At 39.4% G+C, this 25,779-nt stretch overlaps 1 long non-coding RNA gene across 1 annotated transcript; it reads right to left on the reverse strand.

Annotated features, from left to right (window-relative positions):
* On the reverse strand, positions 1–25,779 carry LOC147134686 (uncharacterized). Its single transcript, XR_015090134.1, has 5 exons — positions 25,690–25,779; positions 21,775–21,861; positions 4,021–4,142; positions 604–691; positions 1–471 (listed from the first exon to the last, which is right to left on the reverse strand). It is a non-coding gene; the product is annotated as an uncharacterized LOC147134686 (long non-coding RNA).

Here is a 25,779-nt window from a genome sequence, read left to right on the forward strand (position 1 = left end):
AAGAAATACACACGTGATAAGGAGGAGGGCATGGAAGTAAGCCAAATAAACAAGTTTTACCATCTTACTAAACTTTTTTTCTTTTAAATATATACTCTATTCTATTTATTTATAATATCATGACATCTGAAATGTATTGAAAAGGGGGAGGCAAAAGACAGAAAACATCCATCTTCGCGCAGTTTTTAAATTCCTGGTACGTATTGCCACCCGTCGAAATGAAGTGGAATTTGCCCGTGCGTCGCACAGATAATCAATACTTCTCTGTCAGCCTTCTCTCTTGCACGCTCTGTCCCAAGCACTTCCCCATCCCCCCAACATCCCATCTCCAGTATCCTCCCTTCCACTTTGACTCCCACGCTTTCATCATCCTGCCTTGCTTCCTGCTTTTCTCATCTCCGTGTCTCATCTGTGACCATCACGGGAGCCCGCTAAGTGGGATGACTGAAGGCAGTGGAGAAAGAAGAAGCCCTGCGAAAAGGTTCACGGTTCAAAGTATAAAATGAAGACACAGCCGGACACAGATATTCATTTTCAAGCAGTTGCGCCGGAAAACTGGCCCATGTAGTGCACGGCGTCAATCACACACAATGTGACGCTTACATTTTCATGATGTCATGGCTGCAGCCCCATGCAATCAAGTGATGAATGATCTAATAATGGTGGAGCAGATTATGGAGCAAAAAAGGGCCTGAACACAGAAAAAAAAAACGAAAAGAAAATGTCAGAACAACCATACCCAATGCTTTATGATCCTTCACACGTTAAAGACGGTGACGACGAACCACACAGCCCTTCAGGAAGAGCGCTTAAGCATCATCATCTCTCTGCTATACATCACCTTCATCCCTCATGCATATAACTTTGATGGATTGCTATATTTTACTCAATACTCCCTCCCATCCTCCTACATCGCTCTCTCGGGGGACCTGAGACTTCCCATTAGGCTTTCTGACGTATTTGCGGTGGCGGGGACGCAGCATGCATGAGTTCCGAGGGTTTCCCTCCAACAGCAGCACAGGCATTTACAGTATATAAAGTACATGTGCAATGTGCACAAAAGTGCAGTTTGCATGCACGGAGTCACTGAAATATGCATTATTGAATGTATTATTGAGCTCGAAGAAAAATACACTGAGATAAATGCTGTGAAAGAATATACTAAAAGTACGGTAAAAAGAAAAGAGAGGCAGCGGGGCTCTTTAAATCAGTCGTTTCCGCCCCTCATTCTAGCAACATTGCAATGTAATCATTCTAATTAGAGACAGGGGGGAAGATCTTTGCAATCATAAACACAAAAAGGAACAGAGGAAGCGGTTACATAATCCCACACAGTATGGAACGGCATCACGCACAGCCTTTGAAGACACTCTGTCACCCTGTACAGTGGCTCAGCCGAGCTTGCACTGAAAAAAAAAAACGGCGTGTTGAATTTACTCAATTTTATTTTGTCAAGTGGCTGCACACAATAAATAAATCATATGCAATTAGATGGACATTTTGTTATAGTAAAGCCGTTTTTAAAAGATATCATGGCATGTTATTTGTCCCACAGTTGCATCACCGAAATCAGAATTGTGACCATGTAGGAATATCTGATTTGAATTCTGTTGTGGCTTTGCATTGCCACTTCATGCTTTCATGTGCAGAAAACAAAAAAAAAACATAGGCAAAGGAGAGGGCAGACTGCCGGCCCCTTTTTTGAAAAACAAAACCCAAAAAAAACATCAAACTCATTTTCAACAAAAAGACCTGTAGGATGGAGGGCACCTTCACACACAGGACACCGCCTCCTCCCATCACTACCAGCACGGCCCACTGACAGAATTGAAACCCGCCTATAGTGACAAAGGAAGGCTGACACCCAAAAATGGGGGAGAGAGAACGAAAAAGGTGAAATTCATATGCGTCAAGACAGAATGATTGCTATCGTTCTTATATGGGTCTCATTAAAATGCACCGGTCTGAGTATGATGTCAACTTCAAATGCCAGTGACAAAAGTGATACACCATCCCTGTATAAGATCTGGTTTGTGAACTGGAATAAGGGACAAACTGAAGCTAATTCCTGTACAGATGGAAACAGTTCTGTCCCGACTCAAAAGAGATACCCGATACCTAAGAGCTGAACCTCCTCCCCCTGCAGCAAGACAATTGAAGCATCACATAGACCCAATTATGACAATGCCAGTAATGTTTAGTTCACAGGGTATCGGTTATTGGGGTGCTGGAGGCAGAAAGAGACCTTCAGCCCATCCACGCAGCTACACCAACCGGTGGGAGGAAGTCTCCTTCACATCAGAAGCACCTGAATTCACATGACTGCACTCCAAGGCGATCAAACACCGCCGGTGTCTGAGCACCAAAGTCTGATCCTCCTGCTTACATTAAAACATTAATTACACTTTCAAATGGGTCTCTTCAGGTCGAAGTGAGTTGAGGCAGGTTTCAGCACATTCAAATGCAATACCCAAGTACGAAAAAGGCTGATGCCCTTGCTTGCATTAAAATAGTAATTACACTTTCAAATCGGTCTTTTCCAAGTTACACTTACTTTTGCTGGGTGTCTGCGCATTCAAATGTGATGACCCACATTCAATGGGGCCATAATATGCACTTTTTGCCCGCAATTTAAACAGCTCCTAGGTGTCTTAATAGCATGTCTGTAACATGCGTTTGTTAAAAAGCTCAAAGGATCTGGAATAATTGTATTCACCCTAGTCCTTTGCTTGCAAAAATCAAGCCGTTTTAGGGGCCAGCTGCCCATATACTGCTGCAATAAGCAGGCGAGCCAGACTTTCATTAAATTGACACCCAGTGGGCCAGATTTTGCTGAAGCATTCCTATCGGCATTCGGCTGCCTCCAATTCCGCCTTGCTCGACGGTGAGTGTTCACGGTGGCCGGCTGCTTGCTTTTACTACGCGAAGCTGAGCCCCCGGAGTGGAAAATAAGCAATGTCAATGAAAGCATTTCATCATGCAAAGGCAACCTAGCAAACCAAACCAAATTCTATGTATGTGACAGAAACAGAGAGTAAAAATGGAAGAAAATGTGTGCTTTATAAGTAATACGTTGGACCCGAGAAGCCTGGAAAATGGCCTTCGCCAAACTATTCCCAGAAAGGTGAAGCAACAATTGCCAAAAAGTCTCACTAAGTGAAGAATCAAAATCAAGGGGAAAACCTATGAATTTAATAAATCCCTAGACTTTTGTCCATATAGTATTCATATATTTTGACATTTGGGGGTGTGTGCAACAGAATTTTGCGATGTGAGGTGAAACAGACAGAGAAGACGAGAGCTGGGTGGGCACTGAAATGCTAAATAAAAACAATCAGGAGACAAACATGAAAAAGCTTCCATGCGCTGCTGAGTCATACAAGCCTTTGAAGCCCCCCCAAGCTTCCCGAAAACGTCTGTGCAGTCTTCACATACTCAGCTGCGCGGCGACATGTGTGTGCATATGGAATTGTGTGTGTGCTGGGGCAGCTGTGCATTCCAATCAAGGAGCATTAACCCTCTCGCCCCTACGTGCGCCACCAAACCCCACCCGCTGCCGTCTCCGTCACATTATCCACTAATATCTGCTTGCTTTCTCACCATCTGGACCAGTCGCTGCTACCAGTCGGGATGCGTGTGTTGCGTGTTTGTCTGTCTGGGAAAGGGGTTAAGGAAAGACGAATTTGCTGGTTTGTGTCATATTTCCTCACTTCTTATGAACGGGAATTTAAAATTTGAAACGTGGTCAATCGACAAATCTCGTCCTGGGTTGGAGTTTATGTACCAATGTAGTGATTAAGACATTACTTCTATCTTGTGAGGTCATCATTGGATGAATCATAATATCATAATAAGGTGCTTGATGTGATTTCAACTTTCCATTTCCATTTCGTATCTGCATCATAGGTGTTTATATCCTTTCATTTGAGTAGTAAATGAAGTCAAAGTATGATTTTGTCATTACTACCAATTCAAAAATAAGAATAAGAATACATTGTTTAATACTTTTACTTTACTTACAGTGGCAGTTGTCTGTTGGTTGTCTGTCCATATGTGCCTCATGATTGATGGGCGACCACTTTGGGGTTTACGCTGTCTCCTGCCCAAAGTCAGCTGGGATTGACTTCAGATGACCTGTGACCCTGAACAGAATAAATAGAAAATAGATGGACCAATGGATCTGTTGACTGATTAACCAAGTTTCTGTGGGGGGGGGGGAACATCCACAAACTCTGACCCACTAATCTTAGTAGTGCTATAAGAGTTTGCAGGTGCAAAAAATTATGAAAAATGGTCCAGTTTCAGCAACTGTATTTTTCTACCATTTTCATCTTCATAGTACTTGTTAGAATACAGCAGAGCTGGGCAGACCCTCAGGCCCGGCCGGATGCCATTTTTGGGGCGGAGGGGTGGGGGGTGGAAAATTTTTAAAAATGGCTGGACGAAGCATGGCCGGAAGTGGATTTTAGTCTGGCCCACTAATCTGCCCTATTTTTATATGAATAAGGGTAGGGGGGTCGCGGCCGGAATGGTACCCAGATCAAGGGTGGAGGGTCGCGGCCAGACCGGCAAAAAAGGGTCAAGTGCCCAGCTCTGGAATACAGCATAATGTAAGAACATGTGGACTAAAGTATTTTAGTTCTGAATGGCCCAAACAGACAAATGTGACAAAACATTAGTGGAAAAACACCCAAAATACATAATTGATTGCCGAGCAACGTGTATGGACGGCATGCATGTTTGAGTTTGTGATCTCTACATCGGAGGATTTCCGAGTTCGGTGGTGACATCGCTCACTTGACAGCTTCTCACTAATGAGACAGTCACACATGCACACGCCGGAGCAGCGCTTTGAAAAGTCTCTGGACAGCCACATAGTGAATTACCATTTCATCCGATGTGCTTTCAAACGAGCCCGATCACTAATACGTCGTTGGCTGACCTCTAAGTGTTCACGCACATAAGGCCAGAGGGGTTCATGTAACCGTTCAAGTCTTATTGTTAATCTTCCCATCTATGTATATCCTTCCCTGCGCCACCTTAATAATCCCTTTCAGTCTTTTTTTTTTTTAATTCATGTTCCAGGGATCATTTCATCGATGTATTTGTTTTGACACGTGTAGTATTCAGCACGTTTGTGGGATTAAAACATATGTTCATCAAGAAAGGATTACCCTCCAGTGTTGTCCTCTAATCTCAATACAGCCCTGACGGAATAACAACATGCTCATACTTTACTTACTCACATGCATTGGCTTCGACACACATACACAATCCCACGCAGTCCTGACCTACAGAGGTTGTGAGGTTGGCGGAGATGGGTCACTCGACCTAACACGTCATCCAATGATAATCACTATCACATCCATCCGCCCAATCAGAGGGCTGCATCTAGGAACAGATGGAATCCACTCGCTAATCTGGGTGTATGACTTTGTTTTGAGCTTTGATTTATAGTATTTCTTTTCTTCGTTAAAAAAAAAAAAAGGTCAAGGCGCTGATATTGAAAGCATGCTGATGCACCCACTTCATTTGGCACATATGCATAATCATAAAATCCAGAGGTGGACATGCTAACAACTCACCCACCGTGCTGCCTCTACTCCACTAGCACTACAATAACACACGGTTAATAAAAATAACTCTCTTGATACTGTCCATCAAAATTGAGAATTCTCATCTTTGAGAATGCATAATTTATGTAGACATCGGTATTGATTCTCATTACTAGATTGGAAGTGCTATGTAAAGCTGCGCCCGAAGTTTCATTCTCTTCATTTAATCGGAGCTATAAAACAATAAACTTGCAAATGGCTACATCTGAACCTGAGGGCACGCAAGCACATCAACATTCCGCAATTTCAGCATCTCGCTCAAGGACACTTTGATGATGGACTTCCATCTCGACCACCTGGGGCACAGTTGTAGACTGTAGGGGACATTAGCAGGCATGGGTAAAATAATCCCGGTAACAAATCTCACAGACAACACTGTTTTTTTTTTTGTTGTTTTTTTTAAAGTGGTGCCAGCCTGTGTCTGAAAATCGTCCTTGACTTTGCATGCACTTAAAGGGTTATTTATACTGTCTTCACTTACTCAACTGGCTAAAGGGCCACCTGGCAACTTGGTGCATTCCTTAGCTCTCTTTAACCAATGTTTGTGAGCATGTGTCTATGTGGGTGTGTGAGAGTATGTCAAGGCAACTAGCGCTTGTCAGTCAATTTATGGGCTTGTGTGGAGCTACACGGTGCAGCTGCTGTCATATCACAGATCAAACAGGATCCCCAGACGGAAGGCAAAGGAGGAAAGTAGGAGGAAGGTAGGAGGTTGGGAGTGCACTAGAGGCTTGCGGTGCACTTAGGAGCACTTGATACAGATGCTTCACCAATTGTCAGCTGCTTTGAATCATTGAACTTTGGAGAATGTTTCAGGACCATTAGACGAGGATGAGATAGGATCTTATAGGCTTTGTCGGAACAGTCTGAAACCACAATACACTGTCAGAAGCCGCAAGTCAGAAGACCCAGCACAGTTTAGAGTGCAAGTAACAAAGAAAGGATCAAAGGGTTTTAAATGAGGACAACCCATGCAATCAAAGACCAAAACAAACAAGCAGAAGAATCCAATTAGCTCCCTTTTTTTTTTTAATGGTGTAATTTTGCACTTGATCATTGCTGTTCATAGTTTTCGAAAGGACAATTTTATTTTGTATGAAAAAATTAACAATATGAATGTCTTAAAATCTGAAAATTTTTACTCATTAATTTTGCAGCTTTAGAAACCTATGCAATTATTTATTTATTTTAATTCATGGAACAACTAATCTGTCCTAGTGGGCCATCCGGAGGAGGCTGCATCAGTTTTAGTTAACTAGTTGGGTGTATATTAAAATGTATACAGCCTATGTAAAAAGTGATAATATCCACTGAAATCGCAGTCTTAAATTAAATTTGCTGCAACATCCCATTATTTTCCTGACCATTAATTTACTCTAATCTCCATGCTGCGGGTGATGCAGCCTTTGTAATCCAACTGGGGCGTCATTTGTTAATTCTGCTTAACAGCATTAATCCAGATGGCGTGAAAAATCACTCAAGGGTACGGTTCACTCAAAGCATAGTCTATTTTTTTGGATGAATTTATCCAGCCATCCATTTTCTATTTCCTATTCATTTCTTGTTTAGTGGTTAGTGGAATATCTTGAGTCGCAAATGATATACACAAAATTCTAATCAAGGCATTTTTCGTTTCACATTTTTAATCCAAAAGGATTTTTCATTTTAAACAAGAAGTTTCCAGTTTCCTCGATTGAACCTTTCTGGATTACCTTGCTCTTGATGACTGAGAATCAACACCGAAATCTCATACAGGATCATTTTGGACAGTCCAACAAAACATATGCATGCCTGAAGCAATTTTGGTCACAGTCAGTAACACAAAAGTATACAGTATGATGTTAACTCATTTACTTTTTAAATGGATAATAGAATAAAGATGGAGTGCTTTTCTGTCATGTTGCCCGCAAGAATAATGCAAGACGTGATTGGGATCAAATTAAAGAAAAAGGAACTGAGTGATGGGGGAAATATGTTTTTCATCCATTCATTTTCTTTACCGCTTGTACTCATTAGGATTGCGGGTGAGCTGGAGCCTTTGCCAGCTGGTCACCAGACAATTACAAGGCACAACAAACATTCACAGTAGTTAGTAGTTAGTCATTAGGATAATACTTTTTTTTCCCTTTCCATCAGTAAAGTGTTAAAATCATAAAATGATTAGATTAGGTAAGAATTTGAAATTCAATGTGTAACATTGTTCTTCCAAAGAAAAAAACAACAATTGTGTCCATAAATAACATTAAAACACTACTCATTAATCCAATTCATAGCTTTTCTTGATCAGCAGGGCAACAAACTGCCTAGAAATATAATGTACACGCATCAAAATATTAATATTTGAGATGGTTGGGTGCACATTAGACAGTATCGTCATTGAATGACTTTCCAAAGGGAATGAGAAGATATGGACAGAAAAGGGACTGAGGCATGTGCAAACTGTCAGAAAGTATGTCAAGACACAAGTGTGACTTCCTGAGAACTCGTGTTAAGCAAAGGAGGATGAGTCAGAGGATTAGAGGGAAGCTCAAGATTTACAATAACCGTCGGACTGTGTCCTCTCTTGACAAAATTCCACTTAGGTTGTAGATGCAAGCGGCAGAGTGGCATCTCAAAGTTGAGGTCTTTAAGATTAAAGACACGACAGACACTATCATACTTGTAGGAGTTCCAGAAATTATGGACATACTGTAACTGTCTACTCCAGTGGAGAGGTCCCTGAACCCACACATTTGATTAATACCAGACTTTGTGACGTCAGTTTGCTGATGGTTTGTATCGTGGACTGCTTAGCTTGATTACGATACACTTTCAAATAAAATGTGTGCATTGAAAGATTGAACTATTCATCTTGAAATTCGCTTTACTCCCTTTTTTGAGACATACTTGTTTCGTCTGAAATTGAAGCTTTTGCAGCATTTTGTGAGATTTGTAATGCTAATTGAAAGAACTTTGCACATTATTGACCCGATACTGTAGGTATCGGGACGATAATGTCTTATGGCACATTGTAGAATGAGAACTCTCAAAGAAAGACTCACGAATATTCACTGAATTTGTTTCATGGCTAGTCGAGAACTGGATTTGCATCTTAATAGTTGTGCATTGTGATTTAGGATTTGAGGGATTAAAGGAGTGGTGGTGAAGTCATTATTATTAGTTTGACTTTTTGATAGTGGGGACAGCGCTCTCATTCTTCCTGAATCTCTCGTACCGACAAATTGTCAAATAAAATGAGACGTTTCTTCTTTGCTCTGTATTGCTCTCCATTACAAGTGCATATGAAAGCAAAGACCCCCTGCCCAAAACACGACACAGCACAAAGCCTTCACTCAAACATCCTGGATGGGTGGTGATGTCAGGTTTCAGGGCGACCTGTCATTGAACCCTCCGGCCTCTGGTTTCAGTACAGCCTTTTAAAAATGCAGTCAATGAGATGTCCATAATAAATGAACTGTAATTAATGGTCTGTGTTAGTGTGCGAGTGTATTTGTGCTTTACTGGATAATTAAATTAAAGGTTTACTGTGTGTGTAAAAACTGTCCTCAGCACAGAGGGGCAATAAAATCTCACATGAAGCATTTGCCTTACCTTGACACGTCACTCCATTACATTACTGAAGATCATTAATTGAAGTGTTTGACCGTGCTTTTTTTTTTTTTTAATATTCACATCATAACCATGTAACTGTATATACTGTATAGCTGTCCTGCTCAATGATGAGGGAAATACTCAATAAATGTCAATTTATTTTTAATAAGTTTGTTAAGAATGTCCAAGCAACAAAATATATACAATATGGTAGTGATTGTAGTGAGGGGTGTGAAACAAACTGTACATTTCTGCTAATAAACCTCCACAGCTTGAAAATGGCAACATTTTTCTTTGAACAGCAAATATTTTGAAGGAAATGTTTAAAATATAAGTAGTAATTAATGCATCACTATTTTACACAATCATGTAAATATGTGATGGTGGACATTAACTCATTCACTGCCATTGACGTATTTATTTGTCTTTTTACAGTCCAGCCATTCAATCCCAGGATTAAAAAATATATATATATTATATATATTTATTATATATTTTTTATGATATATTTATTATATCATAATTTGGGGTAGCCATGAGAGCCAATCATAACATTTTCACCTTTCTTTTCCCCCAAAATATGACTTTCATTCTACAAAAGGATCAGAACAGCCATCAGTGTTGCTACTACTGCAGTTTATTAGAGGTCTGCATACTTGTATGCACACTCAGGTCACAGGTCAGGTTTGCGCATAAATTATTGATTAAGTGATCAGTCTAGAGCTTGGGGGAAGGGTTGTTTAATGTTGATAATTATTCTACACCGCTTCAGTCCAGGGAGAGACATTTTTTATAAATCATCTCACAGGAAAGTTGTCAATTAAAGCTTTCCTAAAATGAATTGCTAATCAATATATTGATTGTACCATGTGGGAGTCAAATCAAGTCATATACTAAAATGTTGACAATCATTTTTGTATTCCTATATTGTTATTGAGCAAAACGTATTTAAAAAGCAATTATACAACCAAATAAGGTTTTCAGGAGCAATTGAAAACCTTTTACAGCAACATATTTGACAAAAGCACACCACAAATGACTGTTTTTAATAAGCGCAGTCTAATCTATAGTATATTTTCTGTATGTTGTATATATTATTAACTGCCTGTGACCATTGCCTTTGAGCATGTACAGCTATGTAGCAACACATTTTCACCAAATGTGTCTGTTCTCTAACGACTACATTTCAGTCGCCCGAAAAACGTGCCTGCGTAGATCTGCACGTATAGTTTCTAAAGCCACGAATTAAAGTTACACATTTGACACCCGGTCCATTTTACGACAATACATCTTCATATTTCACCGTCACGAAACCAGGAAATCTGTTCTTTGTTCTTGCTGCCGTCTGTGACGTGTTACGCAACCTGGCCTTTCCTTACATAAGTGTCATTAGTCAGCTGCAAAATTCAAACAGTTCAACGCATCAGATAGGCTGATTGATGTTGCTCCCACTGGCCTAGATTTATTAATTATTATTTATTCATATAGACTTCATTAACCCACATATCCTTGGTGATTATGAAGGACTATTAGGGGAAAATGTCCATTTTTTGAGAATTCATTTGTAATTTTACAAGATAAATTGCATTTCTTGTATAGCAACAATTGTATTCAAAGTGAAGACGTGCGCCTGCATCAAGATGAGGACCGTCAAGGGTTTTGTCAAGTTACACTTTAGTACCAATTTCACAAATAACGAAGTAGTTCATGTTTTCACACAGCACCAGTTTGCATGTTGTAATGGGATGCATCAAGTAGGGAGATATGAGAGAGAGAGAGAAGAGAGAGAGAGTGAGAGAGAGAGCAAGAGAGAGATCAAGAGAGAGAGAGCCAGAGAGAGCAAGAGAGAGAGAAAGAAAGAGAGAGAAAGAGAGAGAGAGAGAGAGACTTAAAAATCTTGTGTATGCAGGAAAGACAAGTTTAATAGGAAATAACTGATATTTGACTACAGATACTTAGCAATTTGTGTGTGTTTGTGTTTGACACACACACAAACTGACAGTATTGCAATTTTAATTGCAGGAGGTTGAAGCGGACTGACTACATTATAAAGACTTGGATAATAATCATATTTACAATGGCTAGAGAAGAGATCTGTTGTGTCGTTTCTTTTCACGAATTTAAGCGTATTCAGCCCACGGCGTTTTGACAAGGTGGCGACTTGACAAAATAAGAGTTCTGTAAGCAAATCGATAAACCCATATTTGAAATTCATTTATTTTTATTTTCGGCCTGCACCTCAATTACGTGAGGGAGTTCATACACATACAATGTCACTGGCGTCGGGTGACTTCATATGTAATCTTTTGAAGGTGCGGTGAATTGATTTATTTACTTATTTAAATGTATTTAAGTTAAATTCGTTTTTTGCTCAAAATTTGAAAAGTTAGGAAGTCTCTCAATGTTTTTCTTATGGTAAAGACAACTACACCAGCACCTGTAAGTGGATATGAAGCCAGTCCTCGAGACTCCTTGTAGACATTTAAATTCTAACGGTAATTTAACGGGCCACCGAAAATCAATTAATTTACGTTGTTAATTCACCTATCTGAGTTAAAACTAACACAGCAAGTTTTGAATGTGCCGCTTATCGGCTGTGTGTTTAATTCATGAAATTCCATCACAGTGTATGCAATAAGCAGCTCCAAATGAATATGAATCAAGGCACATTTTACACACATGCATGTCCACGCATACACGTAAACACACTCAAACATACTGTACACACAAATGGCAGCCAATTACTCAACAAGTCCAGGTACCAGGAACCTCAGTGATCCTAAGTGCATCATTGGGGCTCCTTTTTTGAGTCTGGTTGGTGTTTCTGTTCAATCTTGTCATCACAGTTTACATTTCTGGCAGCTTCAGGAGGATATTGCTACCTTTTGGTGCTGCAGTAGGCCAGGGACTGAAGGCCATATGGTACTTATCTTAAATCTTTCACCCTGAGATTATTGTTTTAATCACTGATACTACTTTTGTTTTCAAACCAAACTTCAGTCATGCTAACTATGACGACAAAAGGAAGTTAGCTTAATAATACATTTGCATGACAACAGGTGCAGCCTCCTTTCCTAAGCTTAAACACCCGACTTGTCTAACCATATAAAGTGAGCTTCGGCTTAGGTCGGGTACACACATTGAGACAATCGGGCTGCGGTTATCCTGATTTTGCCCCTTTTGTCCTAGTATGTTATGTTTTATGATAGGTTGAGATAAGGTAAGATTATCTTTTGGTCTGAGGTGTGTTTTTAAGAGTGGAGTTGTCACAATTTTAGGGTCCTAAACAAGCCAGGGCCGACAATCTCAAATATTAAACCTGTTCGATATTCACGACCAAAAGCCGACTGCTCTTGAGTCATTTGACTCCGAACTGTGACAATGTAGCCAATCAAAGAACTGCCATGACATACTAACAGGCCAGCGGCGGTAAAAAAAAAAAAAAAAATTAAAGTTAAACCCAGTGGGTTTGTTTTTTTTAAAGTTTTTGTTTTTATAAAAATGGGTTATCCAGATGTATTTTCAATTCTTATTCGTTTTTGTTAGACCACCTGTGAAAACCTTCTGCCTCGGAGGTCTTTGCTCAAGGTCAGTGGTGGGAGAGAATCTTAATGTGTGTGGTGCTCTCCATTGAGATCATCAGAGGAGACCACACACTAAATATGACCAAAACTGTTAAGTGCCTGATTTCCTATCTTTGTGTGTGGGGTCAATCACAGATTAAAATTCAAATCAAAATTTGAAAAATCCTTATGGGCAGCAAGCCATAGCCACTTCTCACTTAGGCTGGATGAAATCAGATGGAAAGAATCATGACACAACAGAAGCGTTGTGTGAATGAACACGATCCATTCCCCACAGATTTAAGGCAAAGTGCAGGCTAAAAAAAAGTGCTCCAACCCTAAAACGCTCTTGATCTCCACCCACCTTGCTATATCCCCAACAGGTTTGATGTGTGAAGAGCAATCTAAGTGCAGAGGATGAAACCTGCATAGGTTGTATGAGTAACACTGCAAGACTAAGATGTGAAGCATCAGACGGGAGCAAACAGGCTGTCTGCTTTACCTCACAAAGATGTGTGTTGCATCACTGATTATGATGGCACGCCACCTCCACTACATGCCAAATAAACTAGATTTGCCACATTGGTGTCGAAATGTTTATACACACACTACCATACTTAACTCATTCATTGCCATTGACGAATTTACTTGTCTTTTCACAGTCCAGCCATTCCATCCAAGGAATGTACTTCTATATTTTTTTAATTATTTCAAACGTTAGGGTAAAAGAGTGTCTGAAAATGTCTGGCAGTGAATGAGTTCACGTATTCTTACATCTTGGGTTTACACGGTAATTATGAATGAGTGAACTCACAGCCCCACTTTTGGCCCATTCTCTGCTTTTAACTTTGTGAGAGCAATGTGTTCTTTCTTCCTTGGTTGAAGCCTCACATCATCGTATAGTTTTTATTGAGATTCAGGTAGCTCTTAAGAGGGAAAGGAACCATATTTCCTAATGAAATACTCCCAGCGTGCCTCGAATTAGTCTTTCGGGTAATCATAAAGTAATGATAACAAATTAAGTTATGATTAATGAATTAGACGGAGTGCCAATGACTAGTGTAGCGCTTCACTTGCCTGATTTCTGTGGCGGCAGCGACGGTTCAGTTCCCACTCAGTGAAAAGTAAAAGGCTACAATATCAATTCTGTTTCGCTTTCACTTTGGTATGGTGCGGAATACAATATGAGTCTAATTGTGTTTATTCAAACGCAGTCTTCTCATGAAAATTTGCACATCTTGTCCCAGACCTCTCCTGGCATCTGCGGCATATTAAACGTGACATGCCAGAAGCACACAATAGTGACACAGCACATCAAGCTAACACGGAGCAAATGATTTATCACAATCCACCACATGTTGATTAAACTTCACTAAATGCTTCAAGGGTGCGTGTGTCGCTCCTGCATACCCGTTAGAAAACATCATATCCGCTGATCATGGCAAGAGTGTAACATGACGGGAGGATGTCATATCACATCAGATAGATGGAAACTAAGTTCAGCAGCATCTGTTAGTATTGTTCATTTTCCACCGAACGACTGTCTCTGCAGAGTTCAATAACTTTAACTAGGCCACGAGAGAGGATGTGCACTGTTTGATTAGAAATACATTCAAACTTGTTTCAGGCCAAACAAAATTTAAGAGAAAGGCAACTTTATAAGGGGGGAGTTGAAAACTATCACTGATGATTAGAGAGGAAAAAAAAAAACAGAAAAAAAAAAAAATCAATATTTTCTCCACACAATAAAGTTGATTTGCTGTCTTATTTAATTCCCCACTGATAGAAGAACGCTTTCTCCTCTCTCTTTTATGCGTCGAATTACAGCACATACAATGTTCGACATGGATAGACACAAACACACACCAGATGCAAGTAGTGATGTGTCATTCAAACAAGGCGCTGCACTCAGAGGCGAGCGTGCGATAGCGTTAAGGTGGTTTGCAAGCAACGCTGTATTCCCAATGATCACATGGAAGCGAAGTCAAGAGGACGGAAGAGGGAGAGGGGTGACTTTGTTGCTATGCGACCAGACTGTGCTGTTTGCCAGCATAACCACGCACTTTGCGAGGAGTGGATGGTTATATTTCTATCCACAGCGCCAAGACAGACAGTCCCTGCGAGAACAGCGGCTTCAGATGAATAGAAGGAACAATAAAGCAGACCGTACAGTTCAGCAAGGTCACCGCTTACATGACCCACCAGGGCAAAAGATGAAAAGGCTTTTGTTTTTATTGTAAAAATCCAATCCACTGTGTTGCCTCTTTGTCAAAGGGAGCATCTCAGCATCCTTAGCGAATTTAAATCCACACTGATCCTCTGCGTGTCGTAACGAGCATAACGAACTCACCATCACTGTCAAAGCTGAACATAACTTACTGGCGACGCCAGCCCTGATGTATCCAGTGTTTATAATTTAGACCATCAGTTGACAATAATGACTGAATGTGAACATAACCAGGGGCAGACTGGCCATTAGGAGCACCGGGAGTTTCCTCGACCGGAAATAAACACTCAATGATTGTTTTTTTTATACCGCTTGTCATTGTCCTCATTAGTGTGGCGGGTGTGCTGAAGCCAACCCGGCTGACTTTGGGCAAGTGGCCTGAACGGGGAATGGGCAGAAAGATTTGGAATGCACTAGGGCTGCTTATCACTGTCGAGCATTTTAAAAATGTATTATAGCATTAATGATTCCCTCGGTTAATCAAATAATCGGATAAACTATTTTGCCTTGAAAGTTTACTGCAAAATATTTTTTGACCCCGAATTACTTTGATTGTTGTTGTCATTGAATATTGTTTTCCGAAGTAAAAGCAGATGTTTGTAAAAGATAAACAGTCAGTTGGTGGAGCAGGTCGTCCAGTGACTGAAGGGTCAGTGGCAGTCATGATTTCCATTTAATCTCTTCTATAGTTTTCAAAGTGCTCAGTGCCAAATTTCCCATGGAGTCTAAATTCCACTGGTACTTTGTTGCCTCCCTGCCTAATATTATCATTATCATTGGGGCTTCCCCCCGCCCTTCCTTTGTTTTTGATTAAATGAGTCGCCGTAGCCTGATTAACCAGTTAATCTTTTTACTTCATCTTAGCTCTGCGCTTGCACCCGTTGAACCTTCACCTTCACCTTCACAAACAAGTTACCACCCACAATGCTCTCTCACGCACGCACGCACATCCCTCAACCCCCAGCGTTGGTCTTCAAAGGAGCAGACTCAATTCTTCTGCAGCTCCCACTTCTTGAAATAAAGACTTTATTGCCCGAGAGACACTCCCTGCTGCTCTCTAACACAAACACACACAGGATGAGCTACGCATGACTCTTTGAGTCTTGATACATGCGCACACATTCACAAAACATGCACATAGATGCTTTTTTTTTTCTCTCTGTGTGCAGCTTTTAATTTCTTTGGCAATTATGAGGAGTGAATGGAAACAACGTTTGCACCATTATCTATATATACCCAATATATCTATATATACCCAATATATATATATATATATATATATATACCCAATATATATATATATATATATATATATATATATATATATATATATCCAATATATATATATATATATATATATATATATCCAATATATATATATATATATATATATATATATATATATATATATATATATATATATATATATATATATATATTTTTTTTTTTTTTTCACGTTTTACAGATACTGATAATAAGTGTTCTTTTTGTAATGCTGAACCTGAAAGTGTGACTCATTTATTTTTTGACTGCCCCTATAAATGCTACATTTTGGAAATATTTTGAGAACTCTATATTGTGTAAAACTACATACAAGATTACATTGAATGATGAACACATTGTTACTCTATTTGAATTTAAAGAAAAAAAGCTGTGTACTATTGTTAATTTATATGTTTTGTTGGGAACATTTCACATCCATAAATGTAAACTTTTAAATTCTACCCCGTTATTTAAATTATTTTTGATTGAAGTAGATAATTATTTTAAGTCTCTTGATCTAATAAATAATACATGTAAATCAATTATTATACACTATACACAGTTTAAAGAATAACTCACAGATATCCCTGTTTTGAAAGGTGAATTTATTTTTCTTATTCATACTTTATTTTATTATAATTCTTATTTGTATTTAAAACTAAAATTGTATTTTTGATAGTGTTGTATATGTATATGTAAAGATATTAATTGGATTGCCTGATTTATATGTTGTCTATATTTTTTATATATAATTTTAAAAAAAATCTGAGACAAAAAAAAACAAAAAACTTTTGGACTGTTATCTTGTGCAGCTTCAGTGCCTAGTTAGGCATTCTTTGAATGGAGATAAGCTACAGTACTTCCAGTATTTAAACTCATACCTCATTATGATGTGTGGTGTAGTGACAAGGGTAAAAAGTCACATAAGACAAAGTCAACACCGCCCAACAAAAGCAGCTTTTACCTTTTTACTAATTGGCAGACCATGAATCTCGAACCAGAAAAAATCAAGACAAAAATCCATTTCACAGATCCAGTCATTTTCAATAAAGATATTGAGAAAAATATTGAGCACAACAGACATGTTTCTACAAAGCAGTAAAGTTTAGTTTAGTATTGTGCAAGCTTCCAACTTCAATGTTTCAACGCCAGAAGGAAGGGAAACCTAAACCTAATACACAAAGATGCTAATTGGCAATAATTCTTCCCATTTGTATTAATCAGTCAAGCTTGTCCACTTCTAAGGGGGGAGGACAACTATAATGATCTCCACCCATTTCCACAAAACAACTATTGATCATGTATCCCTCTCTTTTCCACTTTGCATTACTCCACAAACCATTTGAGTCAAGTTACAGTAAATGAAAACTTGATCAGAAAAACATCCCCAGCACTTCTTGGTCAGTTGTGCGCTAATGGAACAGTTAATAACATCAAGGATATGAAAATCGGCCAAATAACTCCATTGTACCAGGAAAGAACTCCTCACAAGGGAGGACTCTCTCTCCCTCTCCTTCTCATTTCAGACACTTGCTTGCTCACTCACCCACTCATTTTTTTTCATCATTCTCTCTTACATTATTGATTGGCGGTTCAGCAAACCTCTCATATCCCCACAAGTCGCCCTGCCCAAACTGAGTGTGTCTGCATTTGTTGGAAGAGCCTCTGCTTTAGCCAAGTGGGACTCCGGGACCTACTTTACTACATTGACATCAGTGGTTGCCGTGTACATAAACGGTGACCCTGTTGTCTGGGCGACAGCCATTATATTGTCACGAAAGCACTCAGGGTAATGGTAGTGGAGCCATATTAATGATGCTCAGTCCCCACCCCTCTTTTTTTTTTTTACCTCTTTTCTTAGAATACACGCTGATATGAATACTGCATTACTAATGGGGCCTCAGTAACAAATTGCATCCTCCTTGCTCAGATGCCAGCCGGAAATCAACGATATTTTACCTAGCCTTTTTGCTCTTTGTGGCCACAAAACAGATAATTATGCAGAGTCACTGTGGCTGTGTTTACCTGAGTCATTTTATCTGTTAATTAAAGTTTTATTGAGTACATTTATTGTCCTTTGGCCATTTTTTTTTTACTGGCCATGCCCTGGAGAGTCAGACACAAACACATCCATGCACACATACAGAAGATTAAAATCACCATTAGTTGTAACATGGTTTACGCTCAGCAGCTTGAGACCAAGGACTAAGGACTTCTAAAAGGCTAACCACAGAAAATTGAGCGGCTGTGGTATCTAATGGCAACCTTTTGTGTGCTCATATACATTTGTGGTGTTCCAGTAGCCTAATGGATAAGGCATCAGGCTCGGGAGCTGGGAAGTGTGAGTTCAAGACCATTGTTTACAAAGACAACTCTAAAAAAAAAAGTTGAAATGATGGGATCATCGTGCTTCTTAGACAGATGGAGCAGCCCTAATACACGCCAATTTCAGAATGGAATGGACTGGCCGTTCGTGAATCTCCTGAAATTCCCAATGGCCACCACATGCGTGCCTATATCCTACACCTCTCACAAAATTTGGACTTGAAACCAAGCGTATATAGATCACTTGGACATGAAAGTTTTACTCTCAAATTAATAGGTGGCGCAGGGTTAATTATTTTGATGAAAGAAAATATAATTTATTTATTATTATTTTTAAGGCCAAAAGACCCAACAGCATCACAAGTTTTACTCCTTCACCAGAGAGCTCAGTAGTCCAGACTGACCTTAACAACACACTTATAGTGATGCATATACTGTATAAATAAGATCCCCTCCGAGTCCTTCCGATCCATCTCTTCTCTCTGTTTCTCCTCCTTGATGGCACTTTACACCAGATGCCTTTTAAAGCAATTGCTCCTCTTTTTTTTTTTTGCCCCTACAACATTACCCCTCTCGCCATAATCTTCTCTCGGCTGAAGGACGACCCAGGTTAAGGAGGTGTGTGCTAACCTGCGGGAAGAATCTGCTCTCTAACAAGAGAACATTAAAGCATTTCATCTCAAAGTACTGGTCATTGAGATATTGTGGCAAATGACACCCCAATATTTACTGTTTGGAAAAAAATACAGATCATACTGAACTATATTTTCTTTTTTTAAAGAATAGTAGGGCCACACTGAAAATGAAACTGTAATGTGATAATAGAGCGAATAGAATGGAGTGAATATAAAAATTCCCACAGGAGCATAACACAACAGTCTGAGACCATTAACCTTTGTGGACCTGCCACATCATAATAATGGAAATGGTGTAATATCATTAAATATTTATTTAAAACACTTCTGGTAAGATGATGGAAGAAACCCAACAAAAGACTTAATGACAGTACTGTACATGTAGTTCTTCCTCAGGAGCAAACACAAACATAACTGAACTTGAATAAACTGCTGACAGTCCTGCTTTTTAAACAGTAACTGAATATTGTGAGCAAAAATAAAGACTTTATTCTAATGGCCTAATGACTTAAAAACAATACCGCTATAAGGTCTTTTTTGCCATCATTTAATGTTTTCATGTTTGTGGTCATATTTTAATAGTGCTGCTGCTAGAATAAAGTATTGGTCATAGTCCAGAAAAATATTTTTTTTCAATGTAATATAGTGCTGACATTTGTGCAAAAATATCGGAGGGAGTTCTCATTGAACAGGTTGGTTAAGTGTAGCGTTGTTGTTCTCCCCTAAAAAAAAAAATAAAAATATTCCGAGCAGTAGAAAAGAATGCTTCAGCCTAAACTGAAACATTATGTTCTGGACAGCTGGGCTCGTGGGAACCGAGAGTGCTCTGAGACTGAGGCAGAAAGGCTCACAAAATCTAGAAACAGAGTTGGGGATTTGGTCAAAAAACATGTGATGTGGCGATCTGGTGCCTCTCCCGAAGGACAGATTGTAACATTTTTTTTAAACTGGGCCAAAGCATGGACTATCCTACTGCACAAATACAGCACACAAACATAAACAGTAAGCAGCTACACAATTGTGCTTGGAATTGCTTTGACTATAGTGTGTAGACAGTTGAACCATACATTTACAATGAACTGACTCTATATTGGCTACCAGACATATTACATGAGACGCAACATATTAGAAACACCTCTCAGTATGGCAGTGTGCATTTCAGCAACTGTAATCAACAAACAATATGTTCAAGCAGAATTGCATTGTTATAGATTAACACAATGCACTCATGTATGTATCTCACCAGGCATCCTCAACTGCTGAGCCAACAAAACCACTTTTAATAACACAATCTTTTGAACATTTTTATAGACATCCGACACAACTTCATCCTTCTGAAAAATCTAGTCGAAGGTCAGGGTGCAAGCTTGGTGCTATTGATGGTGCACCAGCTAGCTAGCAACAAGCTTCAGCTAGCTACAAGTGCGGCTAAACACGTTGCTGAGTCGCTCAAAGTCAGTAATCACTGTGGCGGTGAATAAACTACATTTCTCATCATTCTCACGAAGGGATGACGAGGAGTAATTAACAGAAGACTGAGAAGCCATACTAATTGTTAAGATAACCTATGATTGACATCTAATTGTGAAATATCTGAATTTAGTGATTGGGTGATCAAGTACACTTTTCACAGAAGTCTGGCTGTAACCGTTTTTTTGTGGAAAGTATACAAATTTGAACAGCAGAAGAGCAGACAATTTAACAAGTGGCTTATTCATATAAAAAAAGAAAATAAATTGTTCATTCATTATATTGTGATAGTGCTAGTTAATCAAACTCTTGCTTCGGGTCTCTGGGATTGACCAGCAAAAAAATGCTTCTAATAAGTATGAATTTTTTCTGCTCAAATGAAGTAATTGATTAGCAAAACTGCTTTGCAAAGAGAAAAAAAAAGTTTTTTTCAAGCCTTGCAATGGGATAAAATATGTTTCTCATGATATTGAGTGTGTGCATACATTACATCCAGAAGTACAGCAATTATGCTTGCCTGTTTTCTTTGCAGTTCTTTAAATCTGATGAAAAGTAATCTGAGAAATCAATAGGTGCATTTTAAATAGTGTCTGTCTTACATATTCCTCTCTATACATGATGTTCCTCTTGGGTTCACCAGGCTTTACAAACGTATCGAGCCAGGAGGAAGCCAGGGGAATAGCAAGATTACACACTGAGGTTCCCCAATGGTCCCTGGTGTTTTTACTCATTGCCTCTACACTGCAAGTGCATACTACAGAGTCACTGCATTCTCCCATGAGCTGTTAGTCATCTGGCTATATTTCGTTCATGGAGTGCCTGTATTTTCTCACCTTCCGTTTAAAGGTTCATTTAGACATAAGCATTGGATACACATTCCTTCTACATGTGGAACCTATGACCAAAATAAGATAGTATGACTCATTGCAGTGCATGTGTGATGCTTTTTGTATTATGACTTACTACTACTACCCAATAGGATTGTTTAGGTGTATACCTTTATAAGGTAAAGGCACTTCTCTATGGTGCTTTCTTTTTTCATTGCAAACCTTCCTTTGATTTCATCCCAGATGCTTCTCACTAACCTGGTGCATATCTGTGGAGGGTACTCAAACGTGACCATTTCTCTAAGCAGCTTCAAGTGGCCTCCAGGCAAGAAATCAATGTGTGCTCTGTAACATTAAAGAAAATTACCATGAGGAATACATAAGGAACATGTAGAGTCACTTTCATTGGTGCAGGGACTTTTGAAGGGCACGGCTGAGGCCTTTACATCCTCAATTCATTAAATGTTTTCACATGTATAGCATTATAAAATTGTTTATAAAGTAAATGAAAATATGGCAATCGATGAAGCTACAATTGTGAGTGTTTAAAACACAAAGGATGTCAAATGTTGTATTTAAGATACACAGTCTTGATTCAGTAGGAACCATATGACCCCATAGGACTGGTCTGCAAATCAGCAAATTACTTACCTCTCAATCTGGCATTTGAGAGGAAAAAATGGAGCAGGGACAAGAGTAGGGGAAGATGGGAGGGATTAGAAAGTGTATGCAGGCCCATGGCAGGTGAATAGGAATAGGGAAAAGCATTATGACATGAAAGACGAGGAAGTGGTGAAAAGGAATGACTTGTCATGAAGAAGACATTTTGAGAGGGAACGTGCGGTTGGAATGTTGGCAAGAAAGGTTGCAGGGGTGGGGGAAATGAAAATGACACACATTTGGCAAGCAAAGAATGTGGTGGTGGAGGAGGAGGACATGGTGGAATGAAAAGGAATGGGGACTCACAGGGAAGGGGATAAGAAGCAATATCTCATCAGTTGGGGGGTGTATTACAAGAATGTAACCAAAAAAGGTGCAGATGGGAGGCAGGGAGAGATTAGCTGCAAGGTGATGGAAAAGAGGGGGAGGGGAACGAGAGAGGTCAAAATGAAGCACGGGACAGGGAAGGCAATTGATCAGGCGATGGGGGAAGGAAAACAGCCTGTACAAGATGGAGTATATAATATGATTTTGTATGAGAGCAATCAGCTGTAATTGATTGACTTGTGATTGATTTGAAAAAGTGATATAAATTTAGATGGCAAAATATATTTTGGGGAATATTCTACATTCTAAAAAAGAAAACTTCCCAATGATAGCATTTAGTGTTAGTCACACACCAGTTCAAATAAGTCATGCTATCCACATAACAGCCCAAAAAAAATAAAAAATAAAAAATAACATAGCAGCCGTGGCTAACATCTGCCTGTTCACAGTGCTGATGCTAGCTTAATATTGCTAGCGCTGCTATTTTGTTGAAGTTGGGGAGCACTCTCTGTGACTATATATCACGACTACACACGTTCATAATCGCATGCTGTTATGAATGGCCATGTTTGAGGACAGTGCCTACCCCAGACTTATACATGAATGGACTAACAATGTAATTTACTTGCTGTAGCGAGAAATGAAGCCACCGTTGGCCATCGTACGTTACCACAACCTTGCCTAACTTGAGTACCTTGATTTCTCCACGGCATTTTCCTGTTATTTACTGTCCATACGGCGAAAATGCCAATGTCTCTAATGGTTGTACCAATAAGTCTGGGAGAAGCGCTACATGCACATTTCATCAGTAAGAATGCGATTATAAATTTTCTCTTATCTCCAAGTGCTACTCAACAATTCGTCAGAAAAAAAAAATGCTGCAAAATGTAAACCAAACCTCTGTCAGACACGATTCACGATACTGAGATAATATGCTATAAATGGTTACAAACAGTGAAGTTTGTTTTTGAGAGGCTCTCATTACTCCATACAGGGACCCTGATGTAAAACACGCACTGATAACAGTGTGTTCCAGTGAAAAAAATAACAGAAGTTGTCAGTAACAGTGGCAATGTAAGATGGCTGCCTTTTGGCATCATCGTTAGTCGATTCATAGGCCTACGTCTGTGGCCCATCTACGCTAGTGAAGGGTGTGGCTTTGGTCAGACACTTGTGGGGGGGTACTGAAGTGCATTCACATCTTTCAAACTGTTTTAACACTGTAACTGTTTTAAAATAAATGGAAAAAAAACTCAGAAATAGCGTGAGAGAATTACAAAGTAAAAATACTTTTTATTCAGGGGCTTGTGGCTGTCAGCTCACTATGTGTTTATGTCTAGGGGCCATTCAGAAGAGATAATATGAACCATTAGGATGAGACCGCTTGGGAACACATTCTTTTGGTACTGTGAACACAGATGTGCCCTGGTCCAGCGGCACGGTTTAGTAAGATGTTGCTCCCCTTGTGGGCAAGTGTGCATTTAAAGAGTCTAGTATTACTGTATGATTTATACGGAATCTGAAAAAGATCATAGTGTGGAACTTATCAACAAAAATAATTGGAATGTATCAATGTCTATCAACTTTTATTTACCACTGTATTTCCATAGAAGCCATGTGGGGAAAAAAATATGGAATTTCTTCATGTCATCTGATAATCTGACATTTCAATTTCCAGCCTTGTTTATTGTGATGTGACAAGCTAGAACAGTGTGTTAGTTTGACTAATTTCCATATATGGTCAACATGGTGCTTTTATACTAGTGACTACTTGAGAATGAGGTGGTGTCATCTCCTTACATGGGGCAATTTGTTTATTTTTAACTTTATGCTCATGTGTGATAGTACAGAGTTACTCCACTACGGCCATTTTTCTCAAATAAGCACTGTTTTGGGGTAATTGTGTCTTTTACAGAAAAGTCTGTCTTCAACACATGGACAGAATGTCTCTGTCACAGTCAAGGGTTTTGGGTACAAATTTTGCTCTGTTGTCACAGCATGGGATAATGCTTGAGTGAGTTTTCCCCACCCAGCATAGTCCCCCCTTAAATTGTAACCATTAACATACTATATGTGTGTGCGTGGACACGTCCACTTCATTTAAAGCATTCATGGTAAGTTGTTTGGGCAGCAGTAAAAGGTCAGAGACTCACACTGAGAAGGGATGCACAGTGCTGTGTGACAGCAGGATACAGTGACATGTCTGACACAGACAGAAAAACAGGGGAAACATGGCTGTGTGCAGACAGAGATAGAAAATGATGGCTTATTTATAGCCTGTGTGAATACTTGATTTTCTGCACTGAAACTCAAATTAGACCAAATTATCCAAACAAAGGAAGCTAATAGCCACATGGAGTAGTAAGGCTTGAGAGTTTGAGATGAGAAAAAAACTCTGACCTTTGGGGACTAATATTGACAATGTGGGTGTACTTCGACAACTGACAACATCCTGTTGAATTACTAACCCTAACCCTCACCCATTCAAATACGTCAGATTAGGAAATAGGATTTTTCCTGCACATAGGCAAATGTTGATAATATTTCCTTCATGCTTTTGTTTGTTGAGTCCAAATACAAACGTTAATTAAACAATGCTGTTCTCATTATATTAAAGGTTGTCAAACTGCATGGAGTCCAGGAGCCCCTGTGGGGTTCCACGAGCCGTAGCTTGGGGATCCACAAAATAATTTGCAATACATTTTTGTCATATCATTTTTAAAAAACTTACTGACCAATCTAAGTGTTGAAACTGGCTTGTACTCTTTGAATAAAATTGCCGTTTTGGGGGGTCCCGAAAAGTGATGATTTTGGAGGTACGACGATTCCGCCTGACGCCAGCGATTTGCTTTAGTGAGCCAAAATACTGTAGTAAGCTGGGTCTGTCCTCCAGGCCTTGAGTTTGACACAAGGCTAATACCATTCAAGTGCAAACATGATATGTTTAATTTATGGAGTCCTCGGAATATGCACACACACCCCCTTCCCACCAACACCGATCCAAAACGTTTGCAAACTTCTACGATCACCATGCTCAGTTTAAAGAGTTATGCGGAAAAACGAATGAAGATATAGGCACACAATCCTGTTTGGCTGAAACACTGCGTTAACATTGTTAACATTGAACAATTGAAATCAAATCCAAAGTTGAAAATATGTACTTAACTGTTTTAGTGATCTACTCACCATGTTATTTTAAGTCTTCCGCTCCTCATTAGTCCTGCCAATGCTTTCCGGTGTCATTGGTTGAATAGTTGCTACACTGCTGCCATCTGG

Source organism: Filicampus tigris, chromosome 16 (assembly GCF_054856515.1).
Source record: "Filicampus tigris isolate MCC_2025a chromosome 16, RoL_Ftig_1.0, whole genome shotgun sequence".
In the NCBI taxonomy this organism is placed as follows: Eukaryota; Metazoa; Chordata; class Actinopteri; order Syngnathiformes; family Syngnathidae; genus Filicampus; species Filicampus tigris.